This window comes from Scleropages formosus, chromosome 12 (genome assembly GCF_900964775.1).
Source record: "Scleropages formosus chromosome 12, fSclFor1.1, whole genome shotgun sequence".
Classification (NCBI taxonomy): domain Eukaryota; kingdom Metazoa; phylum Chordata; class Actinopteri; order Osteoglossiformes; family Osteoglossidae; genus Scleropages; species Scleropages formosus.
The window spans coordinates 8,303,893-8,320,988 of NC_041817.1; the positions used below are offsets into that span (position 1 = coordinate 8,303,893).

Sequence of the window (17,096 nt, forward strand, 5' to 3'; positions counted from 1 at the left end):
AATTTGTACGTAAATGTTTGAGTACATTAAAGAGGTTGGTGATCAGGAATGTGGAAGGTGATCAGGAATAGCCTATTCTGAGTTTTAGGCACCTACTTGTGCGATGAACATCAGTACATATAGTGGAAAGAAACTGAAGAATCACATGTCTGCAACTGTCTCCCTTTCTCCTAATGTAATGCACAAATTGTATTTGTCTGAGATGTATGTCGCTTTGGAGAAAAGCGTCTGCTAAATGAATAAATGTGAATTTGTGATCATCAAGACCTGATTGCGTGAATTGTGATTTTCATTTTTACAGTAATTCTTTTTTCAATCCAAATTCTGAAATTTAAGGAATTATTTTCATATTAAATATGAAGTAATCATGCTACAGAGGTCTTTGTACTAAAATGTTAACGTAAATATACAGAATAACAGTGCCAGTTCTAGAGACAGAACATAGTACGTTAGAATGGTCCAAAACACTTTGTCTGTGCATTTACAGGCAAAATTTATAATTGTGCAGAGTGCTCATTTCCACAATGTATCTGTTTTTCTGTAGAATTTTTGTAAGCTGTTGCAGGTATATTTAAGACTGAGTAGCTAGAGTAGACAGTCGTGTTAACACGTTACATGTTTAAAAGTTCATTTACCGTCATGTTTATGTTGCGAGTTCCATTAGAGCTGAAGTGGTGTACTATGTTCTTTTTCAATATTTACAGAGAGAAGGTTAATGATTTTTAAGGGAATCTCTTGAAGCACTTGAACAAATCTTTTATCTGTCTTTGTCATTTAGGAAATTACTTGTACAGTGGTCTGTAATTTTCAAAAAACAGGAGGAACATGTGCAGGATTACAGTCAACATTACTCTTCCTACAGTTGTTAATCTTCCATGTGAGTAATGCTTTGGGACTACAAATTTGGGACTGCAGTTTGTTTTTTTAAAAAAAAAAAAAAAAACAGATGATTGCATTTCCCCCCCTTTTGCCTGGAAGAGTCTTGATTTATCGTAAATATCAACATTCATATGCAAAAGTACTTAAAAGTAATTATCATTCTCAAGCTGATTGTAGCGCCTGTGGGTGATGGAAAGTATGGCTGTCCAAGTCCGGCCATTGCACAGAGCAGGCCTGTTGGAGTACATGGATGAATATGGAAATGAGCACAGGATGGTGAGTGCCACAGGTTCTTGAGCCATAGAATTTGGATTTACTGATACTGTTGGCTCAGACTCCTGCACTAAAAGACAAACTGGAAAAAGTCTTAAGTGTTAACTGTGCATTCTCAAATTATATAGACAAAATCTCTGTCTATAATGCACAGACAAAATGCTGAACAGCCAGGTTAATTTTAGACTGAAGTTCCCAATTGCTCCAGAATAATTCAGAGTAGCACTGGTGGCAGATTTATGCCCCAGTGTTTGGAAATGGTCAACTAACCTCAGCGAGGCCGTGTGTGTTTAAATTTTCTCTTCAAAATTTCTGTCGTGGTGGTAACAAAGGCACCGTTTTTCCATTACAGTGTGAAGTGGAAGCTCACCTCTATTTTGGAGCAACTGTAAAGTCGTGAAGCAGATTATTAAGCTTCCATTCAGATGTGTGTAGAGCGACTTGGGGTGGGAATCAAATACTTTTTCGTAGAGGTTGAATTACATTTTTTTTTTGTATTGTCACTTTTTTTTTTTTTAACCTTTTGGGTTACTGTTGAAGGAAGACAGCTTTGCTTTGCTTAGCCAGTGGCAGCAGAAACTTATGTCTTGTCCTAGAAATTAAAAAGCCTTCAGAGTTTCTTTGGAGACAAGTAATGGTCAAAATGACATTTTATAAGTACAGTCATACCCCAGCACACACCCATTTGGATTACAAGAATTTAACTTAGAGGAATTTCATTTAACAGTCTTGCTTTGGCTTATGAAGCATTTGTGCACATTTACAAGAGCTGAATTTGGACTTCACATGCCTTCCAATAGCTGAGTGGCACGGGACCAGAGCCACCATGCATACTTCTTTGCAGCTATAGTTTGGCTTGTTCTGCGTTGAGTTCTCAGCCTTACTTGTTCCTTGTTTGCTAGTTTATCTTGTTAGAGGTTGTGATTGCCACGATTCTAATCGGTAATCATGGTCCCTATTTGCGCTGTCAGAAGGATTTCATTTTGCTCAGTGAGTCTGAATTCATTTGCATTGTTTTTGATTTTTGTCGTCTTTGGTCTTTTTTTTTTTTTGATTAAAGGTCCAATTGATACGTAATCACTGAGTACATATGTTTTGCTTGTCTGATATTCTCATTTGTTAGTTGTACGGAACGTAATAGCTGAAAAAAGCTGAACAAGTGCAGGTACAGTCATCTACTTCTCATAGAATAGTTCACAAAGGGACACAGCTTTATGTTTTGATGACTAATGTTAACTATTGAAGTAACTGTCCATTTTAATTGGATTTGGTCACATTTTACCATAAATAGTTGTCATTTTTTTTGGACTCAGGAATTCATAAAAATATTTGTTGAAACCAGTGAAAATGACGAGCACAATTTAAGAACTCGCCTTATAAAAGGATGTTGAAGAATGCATTTCCTTTGTCAGGTTGGTTAGTGCTGTACTTGTTAATGTTAACTGCATTTAAAGGTTTGAAAGGGAGAGCATGTGTTTATTGCTCAAATGTGAAACAAAATGTGCCGTTTGGAGTGTCATGGTGACGAAGAGTGTAGATCTGTTTATCTCTGCTCATCACTGGTTGTGGCCTGCTGTTTTAATGTTCAAGTTGTAGATAAAGGACAGTGTGAGAATGGTGGCAGGAAGGCCGTATTAATGTGGGGGCAGTTAGCAGGGAGTCTTGGTGGGCAGTAAACAAATGTTTTTAAAACAAAACACTGCTCTTTTAATTGACTGCTGTAAGGTTCAGCTCTTCTAGAATGGTGTCCAATGGAATGCCTCCAAGCCTCTCTTTCTGCTTGGTTGTTTAAAGCGCACTATGATTCGGCTGCCAAACCATCCTTCATGAAGGACAAATGCCCTAAGAGCTTTATTTGGTCAGGATTGTATCACAACTTTGTGCCCTTGTAAAATGGCAAGTCTTCAAGTTTGAGGCACCCTCACTTAGTTATTGTCCAGTTCCTCCCATACTTCAGTTTTTATAGTGAATAAATTCTGCAGCAGGGGGCTTTAAGACAGGAAATGTGGTATGTGCAGGAGTTACTTATCCTTATTGAAACACCAGGATGGCGTTTTCTCTCTGCGAGACATACCTGTTCACATGTTTTGCACACAATGTACACAAACTGGGGCAATGCAGCAGCTAGCCCATTTCTGTATTGCTTGTATTTTTACAAAGAAAGTGTACCTGTAGACATCTGTGGACGGCAATGCAATTTGAAGACGGTGTAGCAAACAGTGTAATTGTGACGTTTTGAGATTTTCCGGTTTATTTCAATTACATTTTCTTGTTTTATAGTCTGTTTACGCATTCAGCTTATTTCAGTAAAATGCAATCAGAATTGGACTGTGGGACCGTTTTAATTCACCTCACTTCCAAAGTGTTTACAACTTGTAACACACACAGACACACCTGAACCGCCTGTCATTAGAAACTAGACAATCCGGAAAAAATCTATGGAGACCCAGGGACAGCACCCAAAATGGGCCGGATTCGAACCTACGCTTAAAAGCCCAGGCGTAGTGAGGTGGCAGCACTACTCGCTGTGCCACTGCATTGCAAACATATCCAAGGTATTTGCTGAACCTGACCAGAAAATATATCAGGGCAAATCTATATTATTACATTGTGACAAATTAACTGGTACTGCAACTGTGTTAGTTATCATTCTAGCAAACTGAGTAGCCAGTGTGTGTGTATATATAGTACAATTACTTTGGTTTGCCGGACTTAAGTGCTTCAGTTGGTTTAGCTGCCTTCCTTCCCTATATCTTGGATCACAGTTGACATTTGCCCTGTCATTGGCTACTAGTAGAACAAACGTCATGTGCGCAAGGTAAATTTGCTGGTGGATACCTTGACTTGGTGATCTTTGAGAGGTGTTACTAGTTGCCTGTGGTGGTGGTCGTCACTGTGCACATCCGCTCAGCTGTCGGCCTCCCACAGGCACTTGCCGATTCGCAGCAGGGGGGAACCCTGAGCTCGTGGGGATGTAAATGGGAACACACTCCAGCTGCTGCTGGTCCCTGAACAGATACAGATGCTACCTAGAGGCTGATGAAACTAAATCATGGGAGAAAACAAGGAATAAAATGAAATTGTCTTTGTTTTTTCCTTTATTTTAAACACCATGCCTCAGTCTTTGCCGTGGGCATGGAGTGGTGCCTGAACTTTGGTAGATTGTCTGTCTTTCAAAAAAATAGTGTGCAACTGGGATCTTTCTTGGTTGCTATGAAGGAAAAAGTTGTGAAAATATGTTATTCTGTGGTGGTGATCCATTTTATAAGTCTGCGTTAGGACCCAAGATTACAGCAGAGGCATTTTGTACACAGTGTGTTGAAATATGTAGAAGTGCCCCCCTTCCCCCACCATTGTGGTTATTATAACACTTGTGACTTTTCCTTGCCTTAGTTTGCTAATTTTCAATTGTTTTACATTTTAAAATAAAAGTACACTCTTTCACCTTAGTGAGTGTATTAGCTGAGAAATGCAGTTCCTATTCAAGTAACTAAAACAGCACATTAAAATGCAGCTAAAATTGCAATTAAAAATGATCAAATTAAAATTCATCTGCAGCAAAGCAGTTTGATTATATCTTTGACCCCATTTTAGCAGGCTCGGTAACCTTTGCGAATGTTAAATGATAACTATTGATAGAAGATTAAAGTGGAAAGACACACGTCATTAATTAGTATTGAACATTTTTGATAATGCAGTGCTGTCAAACACATAAAGGACGTGTACAAAATTTTAAAAAAAAAAACTGATGAAAAAGGAGTTTAACTTTTGAGTAACTATGTGATGATGACATGCAGCTGCAAAGGTGAGTCATATCGGGTTGATCGCCAATATGCATTGAGCATCAGCTGTAAAAGAGGTCTGACAATTGGGTGTGAGGCATGTAACGGAGTTTTGCAGAGGCCAAATAGCCAGTGCCCCAATTGCAGGTGTATTGGTCAAATAGCAAAATTATTTAATGTGTCAAGGGGAAAAGTCTTAAAAGTAATGATGGTACACGCCAAACATGGACACTGACAGGAATAGACACTTCACAGGGTAGTTGCTAAATGCCACAAAAGTACAGGATCAAAAATTGAGAGAAATGAGTGGGTGTGTCTGACCCAGTCTCAACAAAAAGTGTGTATGTATTGTGAGCGACACAAAGCTGGGATTTATGGCAGGGCTGTCATTCAGAAACCACTTGGATCCAAGGCCAACACACAACTTGGTGTAAGGAGCACAAAAGCTGGACCCTTGAGCAATGGGAATCTGTAGTATGGTCAGATCAGTCACATTTCCTACCTATGGGATTTCGCTTGGGGGAAAAATCCGTCTTGTAGGGCTCATTACATCAGGTGGGTGCTCTGCAAGGGTGTACAATGTCAAAGGAGCAGGAGTGCATTTTACAGGGCCTGGTGCAAAGAGTCACAGAGTGAATGAGTCCCTGTTGCCGCAGTGTTACTATTCAACAAACTGTGCTGCTTCCTTTTGGCTCGGTGAGCTGTTTGTATTGGTGACATTTACTTTTATTCATTTAGCACATGGTTTTCTCCTAAGCGACATACAACTCGGAGTACGCACAAGTGTGTCTTACCGGCAAACAGAGATACGCACGTAGACCCGCAGTTCTTGAAGTACAGTCGCTTAGTGCAAGACCACTGTTTGTTCCGGCACCCGTTGCATACGCAGTTCTGTTTAGAATTAGAATTGATGATGAGCCCCTGTCCTGGTGCATGTCGCATTCAACTACCAACTTTCTGAAATAAACCAACTTGGGGTCTGAGTTCAGTGTATAAGTAGAGGGTTTGTGTGGAATCAAGTTTCAGAAATGTATTAAATTATCCAATAATGAAACTTTAAAAATGCAACATTTAATGAAGTAACTGCATATTGGTTTCCTGTAGGACTTTTTGCCTTCAAGTTAGTTGGGTAAATATGTGCATGTTTTTTTTCTCTCCGTGGCATGTAATTGAGGTAGTGATTTGTTTTTCTTTAATTACAATGAAGGATCTCGAGTGCAGCTAATGCTGGTGGCTTTCAGTAAGTACTGTTCTCAGTGGAATTAGCGGTGTGAAAGGCGTTTGGCACACGGGACTGCTAGCATGTGTGAAGTTATGTCTTACGTCAGTTGACAGCTGTGCCATTTGGTGACCATACAAATGATTTAAAACAGAGCAGCGTGGGCAGCAGTAATCTCAGATACTGGGCACCGAGGATTAATGAACAGTGCCGAGCGCTCTACTCTTCATTAATCATTAAGTGAAGTATCCATTGAGGATGTGTATCTGCTTTGATCGTAAAACATGGATATCTGAAAGAAAACTCTGTGGAGGAAACCCTATAACTTGGTTTTATCGTGGCGGAGCTCTATGTCTCCTATTTGTCTCAATGAAATGGCGACGGAGATTGTAAAAGTAAAACTGTTCCACCTTTCCCCCAGTTATTGATTATTAATTGTTTAGCAGGCATTTTTCTCAAAATGGATTTAGTGTTAAGCATCTTAGAATAATTTACCTATTTATATGGCACTTTAACTGTACTGTGTTATTTCAGGGTTAGCTGAAATGCTTGCTCAAATGTACTAGAGCCGTACTGTGACTACAGGGGAGGAGGGATTTGATCCTGGATTTCCCGACTGCAAGGCTGCAGCTCTTAATACTACTGCATGAGCTGCCCCATATAAACAATTATCTTGTGCTTTTTAACTGCTGCTTTGCACAGCTCTGTAAATTTTAATGTCACAAGCGCCACGCCGTTGGAACGGTAGTACTGTATTTCTGCTTGAATCATTGGCATCAGTTTTGCGCACTGTTTCAGGAAGTCACCTTACAAGTTCTCTGCGGCCACTTACCATAGCATTTAAGGCACTGTCTATGATTGAAGGATGTTAGTGATAAACATTGCCTCCCTCTCTGGTAGGCCATACTGTAACAAAGCCAATGCCCCAATGTGCACATCACACTGCTCTTGTGGGCAGGTTCCAGACCCACTATTCTACTATTATCATTAGTTATTTACAGCATTAGCTACATTTAATCTTTCATTTACATGTACATTTATTTATTTCGCAGATGCTTTTCTCCAAAGAGACATACATCTCAGGGAGCAATAGAACAGTACATTACACCTAGATACGGAGTGATTTAGATGCATGTGATCTTTGAGTATAGTTTCTCTTTCCACCATATAAACCAGCGTACGTTACACTGGTAGGTGCATATACAGGTTTTTCAACCACATTTGTGAAGCACACAGGAGATCAGTGGAGAAGTGAGTCTGAAAAAATGTTTCGAGACGTTTCTTGAATGTTGAGAGACGATCGGCAGTTCTGAGTGAGAGGGAGGTCGTTCCACCGCATGGGAGCCTGAACCAAAAACCTTTGCACTTTTCATTTTGGACCTGTTGTGTGTGCGACCACCAACTGGCCAGAGGTGGAGGAGTGTTATCAGTGATCAGGTCTTGTTGATGTTTTCATGATCTCATGAATAACTTTTCCAAACATCCAACAGTAAACGAAGAGGTTTAGTCCACAAGGGAGACTGGGACTGATAAGACAGGAATATTAAATATACAGATGGTCTGACTTGTGATTTTTTTTGACTTTACGAGGGTGAGCAGGCGATGGATATGCAGTAGAAACCGTACTTCGAATTTTGACTCCCCGCCCACCCAAGCAATATGGGGTGCAATACTCTCTCATGATGCTGGGCAGCGGCAGTGATCCACATCTCCCGGTTTGCCACGCAGTTGTGCTTTGCGCATCCATGTTGTCACAGAAATGCTCATCTGTTTCCCCTACTACTGGTGGGAAGAAGAAGAGGGCAGTTACTCTTGAGGAGATAATTGCCCAGCATGAAGGAGGCAAGCCTGTAATGGCCGTTGCACGTATGCTAGAACATGATGTTCGGTAGGTTTAGGTGTGTTGAATGCATTTTCAACTCACGATGTTTTCTACTTACGATGGGTTTCGCAGAATGTAACCCCATCGTAAATCGGGGACTACCTGTAAATATTTTTTTTTTTTTTTTTTATGGAAAACGTAAAGGAATGGATTCATGAATACAGGGAGTCCAGACGTGCATCAGATACGAATGAGTATTAGTTGTCTTGCATTTTCAGTTACTATGATTTGGTTTTCCAAATTGCATTTTTAAAATTACAAAATATCTGCCTTTAAAAAATATTGACATGCATCTTATTTCTAATTGATGTTTTCTAATTTTTGATTAAGATCTAAGATTTGACTGAGTTGCTTTTTTTAGATGCAAATACAAAAAACTAAAGCCAGCATACTATTAATACAAATTTATAATGCAGAATTAGTAGTTTCCAGTATGTCCAGACAGAAAAAAGGAATTAACTGCGTAATTTGTCACCTTTTGTACTATAAGAAATTCATAAAAGGAAAACTTTGATTTTCTAGTCTGATTTCAGTTTATTCTATATTTTTTTGCTTGAAAGTTCTTCTTTTAATTTGGTTGTTGTCTTTCACTTTGAATAACATGTCTACCCAGGAAACCTTCTGTTGCGTGAGAAACAGGAAGCGTATCTTTTTGCAGTGTAAAAGCAGATAAGCGTGTGGGTTTGTTTATCTCATTGCACAACACTGATTCTGCCTTGTTGTTTTTTTGATGTTTGCCTTATAGATTAAGGAGATGGGGCAGGAGTGGTAAATTGATTGTTGAAGTGAAAAGGTTGGCATTTGGAAAACAAGCATCCTAAATGAGTCAGTGTCATATGGTTTGAATGTTGATTTTGCTGAGAGCATACATTTCCTGCTTTTCAGGCATGGTCTTATATACCAACAGGTGAGGTGAACTTGTTAATATGAGTAATATTGGATCGACTTTCTGCACGCATAATATGCAGCACATTTGAAGTAAAAAAATTACCTTTATAACGAGAGATTTTATAACAAGTGGTGATTTGAGGTAAGATTAAAAAATAAGCTGGCATTAGGCTGTTGTATAGAGACGCACTGCACGAGCTTTTGTTTTTGACATTTTTCGCTACAAATGTTTGTTGAAGTCACAATTTCATATAGTACAGTTTGTATTGCACCGTGTTAAGAGGACAAGCAAATGATTTAGACTTAGCAAATGCGCCAAGTTGTTTTGGTCTTCCATCCTTTTCTGTAGTGCTTTTGCTAACATTATCAGAGGGCAGCTGTTTGCCCTCAGTCTGAGGCATGACTGTTCGTTTTTATTTTTTGCACAGTACATCACCCCCCATGATCACAGCCCTGAAGGAGGCCCTCGAACCTGTTCAGCCGTGTGAGTTGTGTTTACTGTTAACAAGGTACCCTTGACTGATCTCAGAAACCCTGGACTACAGAAGCTATGCTGTCCTTATCTGTCACCATGTTCCCTTACCCCAGTGGCCCGTTTGTCCTCCAGGCACCAGCCCCACCCCGCCACCCTTGCTGGTACGTAGGCGAAACGGCTGCTGCCCTGCGGACAAATCCACTCCTGCCTTGGTTGGATGTTCTGGAAAGTAAAAGCTAGGCTGCCCCACCTTTCTTCTCCATGTGCTCTGGTCCGCACCACATCGACATCCCGTCAGCATTTACTGCATTAGTTCTCATTTTTTGGGCGTCTGTAATGGCTGCTCCACATGTGGTATACCTAATGCTTGTAAAGCTTTAAGTATTAGTTTTTCTGTACAAGTGAGATCTATGTCCTTCCACTCCTTTTCAGCTCTGCAAGTCTGTCACTGGGTGACGGTGAAACTCTGACACTGTGACAAAAAACAGCCTTCGAGAATCAAGTTATGATTTAGCTCTTCAATCTCTCCATCTCTATTGTTTTCCGAATATGTGGCTCTATGTCCGCTTTTTAAAGGGTTTTGAGTTCTGCTTCAGAGATTTATTAATTGTAGCACATGGTGAGGGAAACGCTATGTTGGCTGATTGTACTTCTTTTTGGTTGCTCTGCATTGCTGGGGATGGAAAGTAGTCGAGAGAGAGAGGGTGTTTTGAGAACCTCTTTTGGTGTCTGTCCCCAAGAGCATGACTCTGTAGTGAAATGGTGTCACGTTCTTCCTTCTGCTGTCAAACAAGGAAAAGTGGTACAATGAAACTAAAAAGAATTCAGGTGAAACAAAGGGAATTGCTGAAATCATAATGTCTCGTTCCTCTTAAGATGAAAAATGAGTAGTTACGTTAGTCAGATGTGCGGCTAATTTTGGAATGTGATAGGAGTTTTAGAAGTACTGACGTGGATGAAAGTATTGTTTGTTTAAAAAAAAAAAAAAAAAAAAAGGATCATGCCTTTCCATCGTGACTTTCATCCTCCTTTCGTTCTTCTCCCGGCGCTTTTTAACTCTTGCACTTTTTGCAGCGCTGTTCTCCCTTGTCTCTTGTCCTCTTTGTGTCTACCTGGCCTCATTTGCTTTACCACATTTTTATCACACACTCCACAAATGCTGTCTCTCTCATTTTTTTGCATTTAGATTTTTGTCAGCTTTCTTATCTTTCTTTTTTAAGTTTCTGAAATGGTTATCAATTTAAATTTCCACATTTAATCTAAAATTAGATGTGCACATACCTTTTCCTTGAGTTAAGTGGATTAAGAAGTGAATAGAACGAGTGAAACACACAAAGATAACCTGAATAGGGTAGAGGTTGGGTGGAATATTGGTTTGGCAAAGTGTGCAACAGTGTTAGAAACCTGGCAGATTTTTTCCTTATTATAAACCGAGCATACTGATGAACTTTCTCATTGAAAAGACAATGGGTCATGTTTGCTTTTTGCGGCAAACAAAAGACACCCAAGTGTGACTCATGTCAGAAATAATAACATGCTGGGAATAATGAGAAGGCCTGTCCTCCCACAAACTAGATCCTCATCATTGCTTATTTAGCAAATCGCTGTGCTCTCCACCGTTGAGCAGCGCAAGGACCACTTGTTGGACAAGTCCACACTCCCAGAATGTCAAGAGTGCTTTTGTTTGGTGTGTTTTTACCACCTATTATTCTGATGGCATGTGGCTCTGTGTTTACATCACCAGGTCAGGCCATCGCCTTTCGCTTTGGGACTACACGTGTGCTGGCCCATTTTTGGCCCAAGCCTTGTCAAGGAATCTGAGTAGAATTACTTCCAGGTGGAATTTCTCAGCGCTGAACACCAAACAAAATAATAATTGTAATGCTTCTATTTCACCTCAGTATGAAATGTGTCCGTAGCTATGGCAAATGTCAGTCACATCAAACATTTGTCACGTTTTTAAAAAGGTAAATCTGCTGTTTTGCTGTTGCATGGGTGTGCTGCCTCCCTGTGTCTTTCTCAGCTCCCGTCCATTGGGAGCTCCAGGTCAGATGGCTCTTCCTGGGGACAGGGCGTTTCATCTGGATGTTGAAGGGGCTTTGATTCTAACCTGTGACTCAGTGGGGGGGAATGTGAAGAAAGGTGGTAACTGGTGCTGCGGTGCATATGTCTGCTTGGCACTAATGAGGTCCTTTGCGTACCCCCAACAGCTCCACCCGGCTTTGGGGCTTCAGGCAGGAAAAAAAAAAAAATAGGAGAAGCAGTGATGTTGATTGTCTCTGCTGTTTCGGTGGCCCTTTTGGCTGCTTTGCGTGGAGTAAGTACTCCTTTCGGTGGCGGTTAATATTCTCCCCTTGAGATGTCCTTAAGTCAGGTTTTCAGAATGTTTGGGGACATGGAGATAGTGTGCATGTTTCTCCTCACCTTTTACCTGGGCTTCTACCTCTCCCTCCCACCTTTGTGCAGATGTCTGTATACTTTATGCATAAATTGCAAAACTGGATTTATATAAATGGACTGACTGCGCATTTTAAGCGTTAGAAAAGGCCTGATTTTACTTGGTCTCGTATCATGGCAGCAGCACAGAATGGGCTGTATTTGCAAAACCCAGATGTATGCCAGCCTGGCGCCTCATTGAGGCTTTAATGAGTCCAGTCACGCTGAACAGAGTCTCGCAGAATCTGTGCTATCTGCCTTGCTCTGCTCTGCGCTGCTTCTCCATCACAAAGCAGGTGGATTAGGTGGAACATTATGACAGGTGGACAAGGCAGCGTTGAGGATTCTTACAAGAGTTCAGTAGCACATGGCTGGCAGCTTTAATGACTTGGTAACTATAGCAGCAGGCTGCCGAGGGGCAAACTTTGTGTGTTTTATATGGGAGGGGGTTTAATCCAGTTGTTGATAATTACACCGATCTGCCCCATGGGGTGCATTACTTTGTTTCACTTCTGCAGAGATGACCAGTGATGGGGTCTGGGGACCATAGTCCTCTGGGAAATGGCACTTTCAAGAAAAGCACAGCATTTGGAGATATCTTAAAGTTGGATTCAGTCTTTTTGACCTTGATGTTGTGTTGTATTGCTATTTTTTTTGTCTTATTTTTTTCCTCTAAGGCAGCTTATTTAAATAATGAACTTTACAATTATTTACACGGCATGCTATTTGTAGTGTGTACTGAGTTCGGTGTAGGTAGCTTGATCACAGGTGCTACAGCAGGAGGATGATTTGAATTTGGAACTATCGGATTGCAAGGCAAGAGGCATAGAACGCTACTTTTTCTGTACGCTTGATCAAAGGGTGTTATGGTAAAAGGGCTACAAATGCTCTGCAGACAGGGTCGGAATGTGTACAAATGAGCCGTGTTTTGTGTTGTATAAGTTGTGGACAGCAGCTAGTGTAGTGGTTAGAGTTGCCTACTCGACTCGAAGGTACAAATCCCAGTTCTTGCTGTACTACTCTTGAGAAAGGCACTTACCCTGAATTTCTCCAGTAAAAATTACCCAGCTGTGTAAATGTGTAAGTAGACCTAGTTTTTCTTTCCATCTGGGATAGATGAATAACCGTTGTAGAGTTTTTTTTTTTTATATATAAAGGTGCACAAACATTTACATACAGTACAGGAGTAGCAGCTGTGTAAAGGCTTATTTGAGGATGATCATAAAGTTACGGTGTATGAACATTTACACTGTATATGAGCTGGAGAGATCTTGGGGCAAGTGAGTCTGGAAAAGGTGAGTTTTCAGACCCTTCTTGAATGTAGAGTGAGTTTCAGCAGTTCTGAGTGAGAGGGGGAGGTCATTCCACCTCAACGGAGCCAGAACCGAGAATTGCCGTGCTTTACCTTTCATGCGTTGGACCATCAAGCGGGCAGAAGTAGATGAGCAAAGCGGTCTTGTTGAGGAGTAGTGGTTGATCAAGTCTTGTAAATAGCTAGAAGCAGTTCTACTGATGCATTTGTAGGTCATATCCAGGGTCTTGAATTTGATCCAGGCAGCTATGAGTAGCCAGTGCAGAGAAGAGAGTAGAGGAGATACATGGGAATGCTGTGGCAAGTCTAACACAACTCTTGCAGCAGCATTCTGTATCAGCTGTAGAGGTTTGATGGTGTGTAGCAGGAAGGCCAGACAGGAGAGAGTTGCAGTTGTCCAGATGGGATGTCACCATGGCCTGGACAAGTATTTGAGCAGAGTCTGTTGTGAGGTGAGGACAGATCCTGCAGATGTAATGAAGGATGTATCTGCAGGTCCGGGTTGTGGCTTCCATGTGTTCAGAGGAAGATTGACTGAAGTCTATCGTCACTCCCAGACTGTAAGGTGAGGAGATAGGCAAAATGAGTGAGTTGTCCAGTTTGATCAATAGATCGTGACAGGCCAACTGAGAGGTGAAGAATCTCTGTTTTAGAGAGGTTGAGTTGGAGGTGGTGATCAGACATCCATGCAGAGATGTCTGACAGGCAGGCAACAATGAGTGCGGAAATGTCTGATGCTCCAGGTGGAAAGGAGAGGAAGAGCTGGGTATCATCAGTATAGCAGTGGTATTTGAATCCATGGGAGGCTATGACCAGGCCGAGGGAGGAGGTGTAGATTGAGAAAAGCAGAGGACCTAGTACCGTACCCTGTGGAACACCGGTCTAGAGAGGCAGAGGAGAACGAGAACTCCATCAGACCACTTGATAGGATCTGTCAGATAGGTAGGACTCAAACCATCTTAGTGCCACTCCTTTGATCCCAAGCTGACAAAGAGGAGAATAGAATCCGGTGGTTGACAGTGTCGAATATTGCAAATGGATCGAGGAGGATGAGGACTGAGGAGAGAGAGGTGGCTCTAGCCGATTGGAGAGCATCAGACACCGCCAGATGTGCCGTCTCAGTGGAGCGACCAACTTTGAAACCAGACTGATATCTATCGAGGAGATGGTTCTAGGTTGGGAGATCAGATAGTTGATCACAGGCTGCCCGCTCTAGAGTTTTAGACAGGAAGAAGGGGGAGACCAATCTGTAGTTTTGCACCGAATTGGGATCCAGGGAGGGTTTCTTTAATAGAGGTGGAATGAGAGCAGTTTTGAAGGCAGCTAGGAAACAGCCAGTGGTGAGTGAGGAGTTGATGATCTTAGAGATGGAGGTGGAGAGTTGTGGGGAATTGTTCTGTCGGAGTGACGATGGGATTAGATCTTGCGAGCAGGTGGTGGCTCTGTGGGATATCAAGACGTCAGAGATTTCAGATTTGGAGAGCATTACTTCTCAGGGAGGTCCAGTGTGAACTGTGCAAGGTGATGCTGCGAAATTGTCAGTGATTGCTTTGACTTTGTCTCTGGAAAACAAAGCAAAGTCATCAACAATGAGAGAAGGAGGAGGAGGAAAGCGGTGGAGGACACAGAAGGGATGAGAAAGTGGCAAAGAGTCTGTGTTGTTTATTTGCAGGCTATTTTGTTGTGGTAGAAGGTAGATTTAGCTGAAGAGACGGCAGAGTGAAAAGTAGCTAAGAGTAATTTGTAGGCATCCAGGCCTGAGTGAGTCTTGGATTTTTGCCATCTTCACTCTGCAGCCCAGAGTTTGATCCTGTTTGCACGTATTATATCAGTCAGCCATGGGGTGGCACTGGGGTGTGCTGGTCTAGATGATCGTGGACAGAGAGTCAAGGGTGGAAGATAGAGCAGAGAGGAATATGTTAGTGGCATCGTCTGTTGATAGATCCAAGAATTGTGCAGGAGAAGGGAGAGCGGACAGTGTGGCAGAGGCAAGGCTAGAAGGCGAGAGAGATTGTAAGTTTCAGTGGAAGGTGACAATGGGTGCAGAAAAAAGCAGGGAATTAGCGGTGAGGCGGGGTTGAAATGAAGTGATCAGAGACATGCAGCAGAGTGACAGGACAGCACAGCAACAGTTACGGGAAAATTCAAGGTCAAGACAATTGCTTGCTTTGTGAGTAGCAGGGGATTGGGACAAGGAGAGATCGAAGAACTGTAGGAGCAACAGAAGGCAGCCTGCATGAATATTGACATCACCAAGGAGAATGAAGGGAGTGTTGTCTCCTGGGAGAGAGCTCAACAAGATGTTAAGGTCATCTAGAAAGTGGCCAGAAGGGCGATACAGAAGAACCACAACGCATTTGATCGGGGCAGTGATAGAGACGACGTGCAATTCAAAAGAGGACAGGTCAGGTACCTGGAGAGGGAGAACAGAATATCCCCACTGGGGAGAGATGAGCAGGCCTGTGCCTCCACCCTTGCTGGAGGGATGAGGGGTGTGGGAAGAGTAGTAGTTGCGGAGAGAGCTGTGGGTGTGGCTGAGTTGTCTGGGGTGATCCAGGTTTCCGTTAGGGCCAGGAGGTCCAGTGAAAGATCAGAGGTGTAGGCTGGTATGAAGTCAGCCGTTCTCACTGCAGACTGGCAGTTCCAGAGTCCCATGGAGAAATTAAAGCAGGATGGAGGGTTTGACTGGCGAGGATAAACCAGGTTACTATAGCAGCGGGAGTGTCCAGGTGTCTGGTGGTGGTGGTGATGTCGCATGGCTCGGTTGCCGTAGACAACTTTAATGGTCAAGATGGTTAATGCAACATCCCTCGCAGCACACAATGCCGGTGGCCTTCCTCAGTAGAAGACTCCCTTGTCTTTGCAACCCGAGTCTCCGCATCTATAGGCTGCCGCAACCGCTGCCGGTACGGGTCACCAGCTGCTGTTTAAGCCAATACTTAATGTACCAACTATATGTAGTGCAAACACACTACAAGTAAGTGTTTGTGCTGTTAAATGGTGGGGGGTAAAAAAAACACAAAACCAATCTGTAAAAATACAGGCTCCATTCCTGGATATGCTTCCTGGCTGATGTGTGTTCTTCAGTCACCTTATCAGAAGTTCAGCTCGCAGTAGGGTGCCCACCTTATCGGTTTCCTGCAAGACGCATCACCGTAAGCTGTAGACCAGTGTCAGTCAACTTAGAAATGACTTCCCAGCTCAGTGAGGAAGGCAGGGTTCTTGTTCACATTATTTCCTTCAGGCTGTTGATAAACTATCTGTATGATTCCTCTGTTGACACTTTGATGTAGAAGATGACATTTTATGTTCCTCTGGATGCTTAAAATACTGTAGATGTGATCTGGCTACCAACCAGGCTTATTATGTAGAAAAAAATAAATCATTTATCTTTTCTTTGGATTTGCTTAATGGTTTAGTGCCATATTAAATTAAAGCTTAGATAAGGTAATCTTGTGTTGCTTGTTGCTGTTGATTTTTGTTCATTTCTTGTAGTCATTGCACTGCTAATAGTAACATGTAGCATAGAACCACTTGTGGAGGGTAAATTGTCACCGGAACAGGATGACTATGTCCTTACAGTAAGTGGACCAGGTTTGATTGTCGAAATGCATCTGCCACCAGTTTGACCTTACATGGATGAAATGTTAACAGTCCATGGAGCTGCTTGCTGTGCAAATGAGATATGGAGCTATTTGCCTAGTGGTAACAAATACCCAAGAAGTAATCCAAGGAGCTCAAGTCAGTCATGTTGCTGAAGTGGGAAGATGAACTGCAAAGGTTCTTTACAGAAAATGAAGCTACAGTCGATCCAAGCGTTTAGGGATCCTGTGCAGAGTTAGTGGTCTGCCGCGAAGTTCTTTTGCTCTGGAATGGGCTTTTAAAGACAACAGTGGTGTGAAGTGATGGGAACACGTGGCAAGTGGGTAAGCGGAGCAATGGCTTTGTCG

General features: G+C 42.1%; 1 protein-coding gene across 5 annotated transcripts in view; it reads left to right on the forward strand.

The window, feature by feature from the left end:
- gpat2 (glycerol-3-phosphate acyltransferase 2, mitochondrial) overlaps window positions 1–17,096 on the forward strand; it is a 100,572-nt gene that overhangs the window by 27,113 nt on the left and 56,363 nt on the right. The window contains exon 1 of one of the 5 annotated variants that reach the window (XM_029256860.1): window positions 9,350–9,407. The exons of the other annotated variants lie outside the window; for them this stretch is intronic. The gene's annotated coding sequence lies outside the window, so the exon portion shown is untranslated. Of the gene's footprint in view, window positions 1–9,349; window positions 9,408–17,096 lie in introns of those variants that run through there. 5 annotated transcript variants of the gene reach the window in all.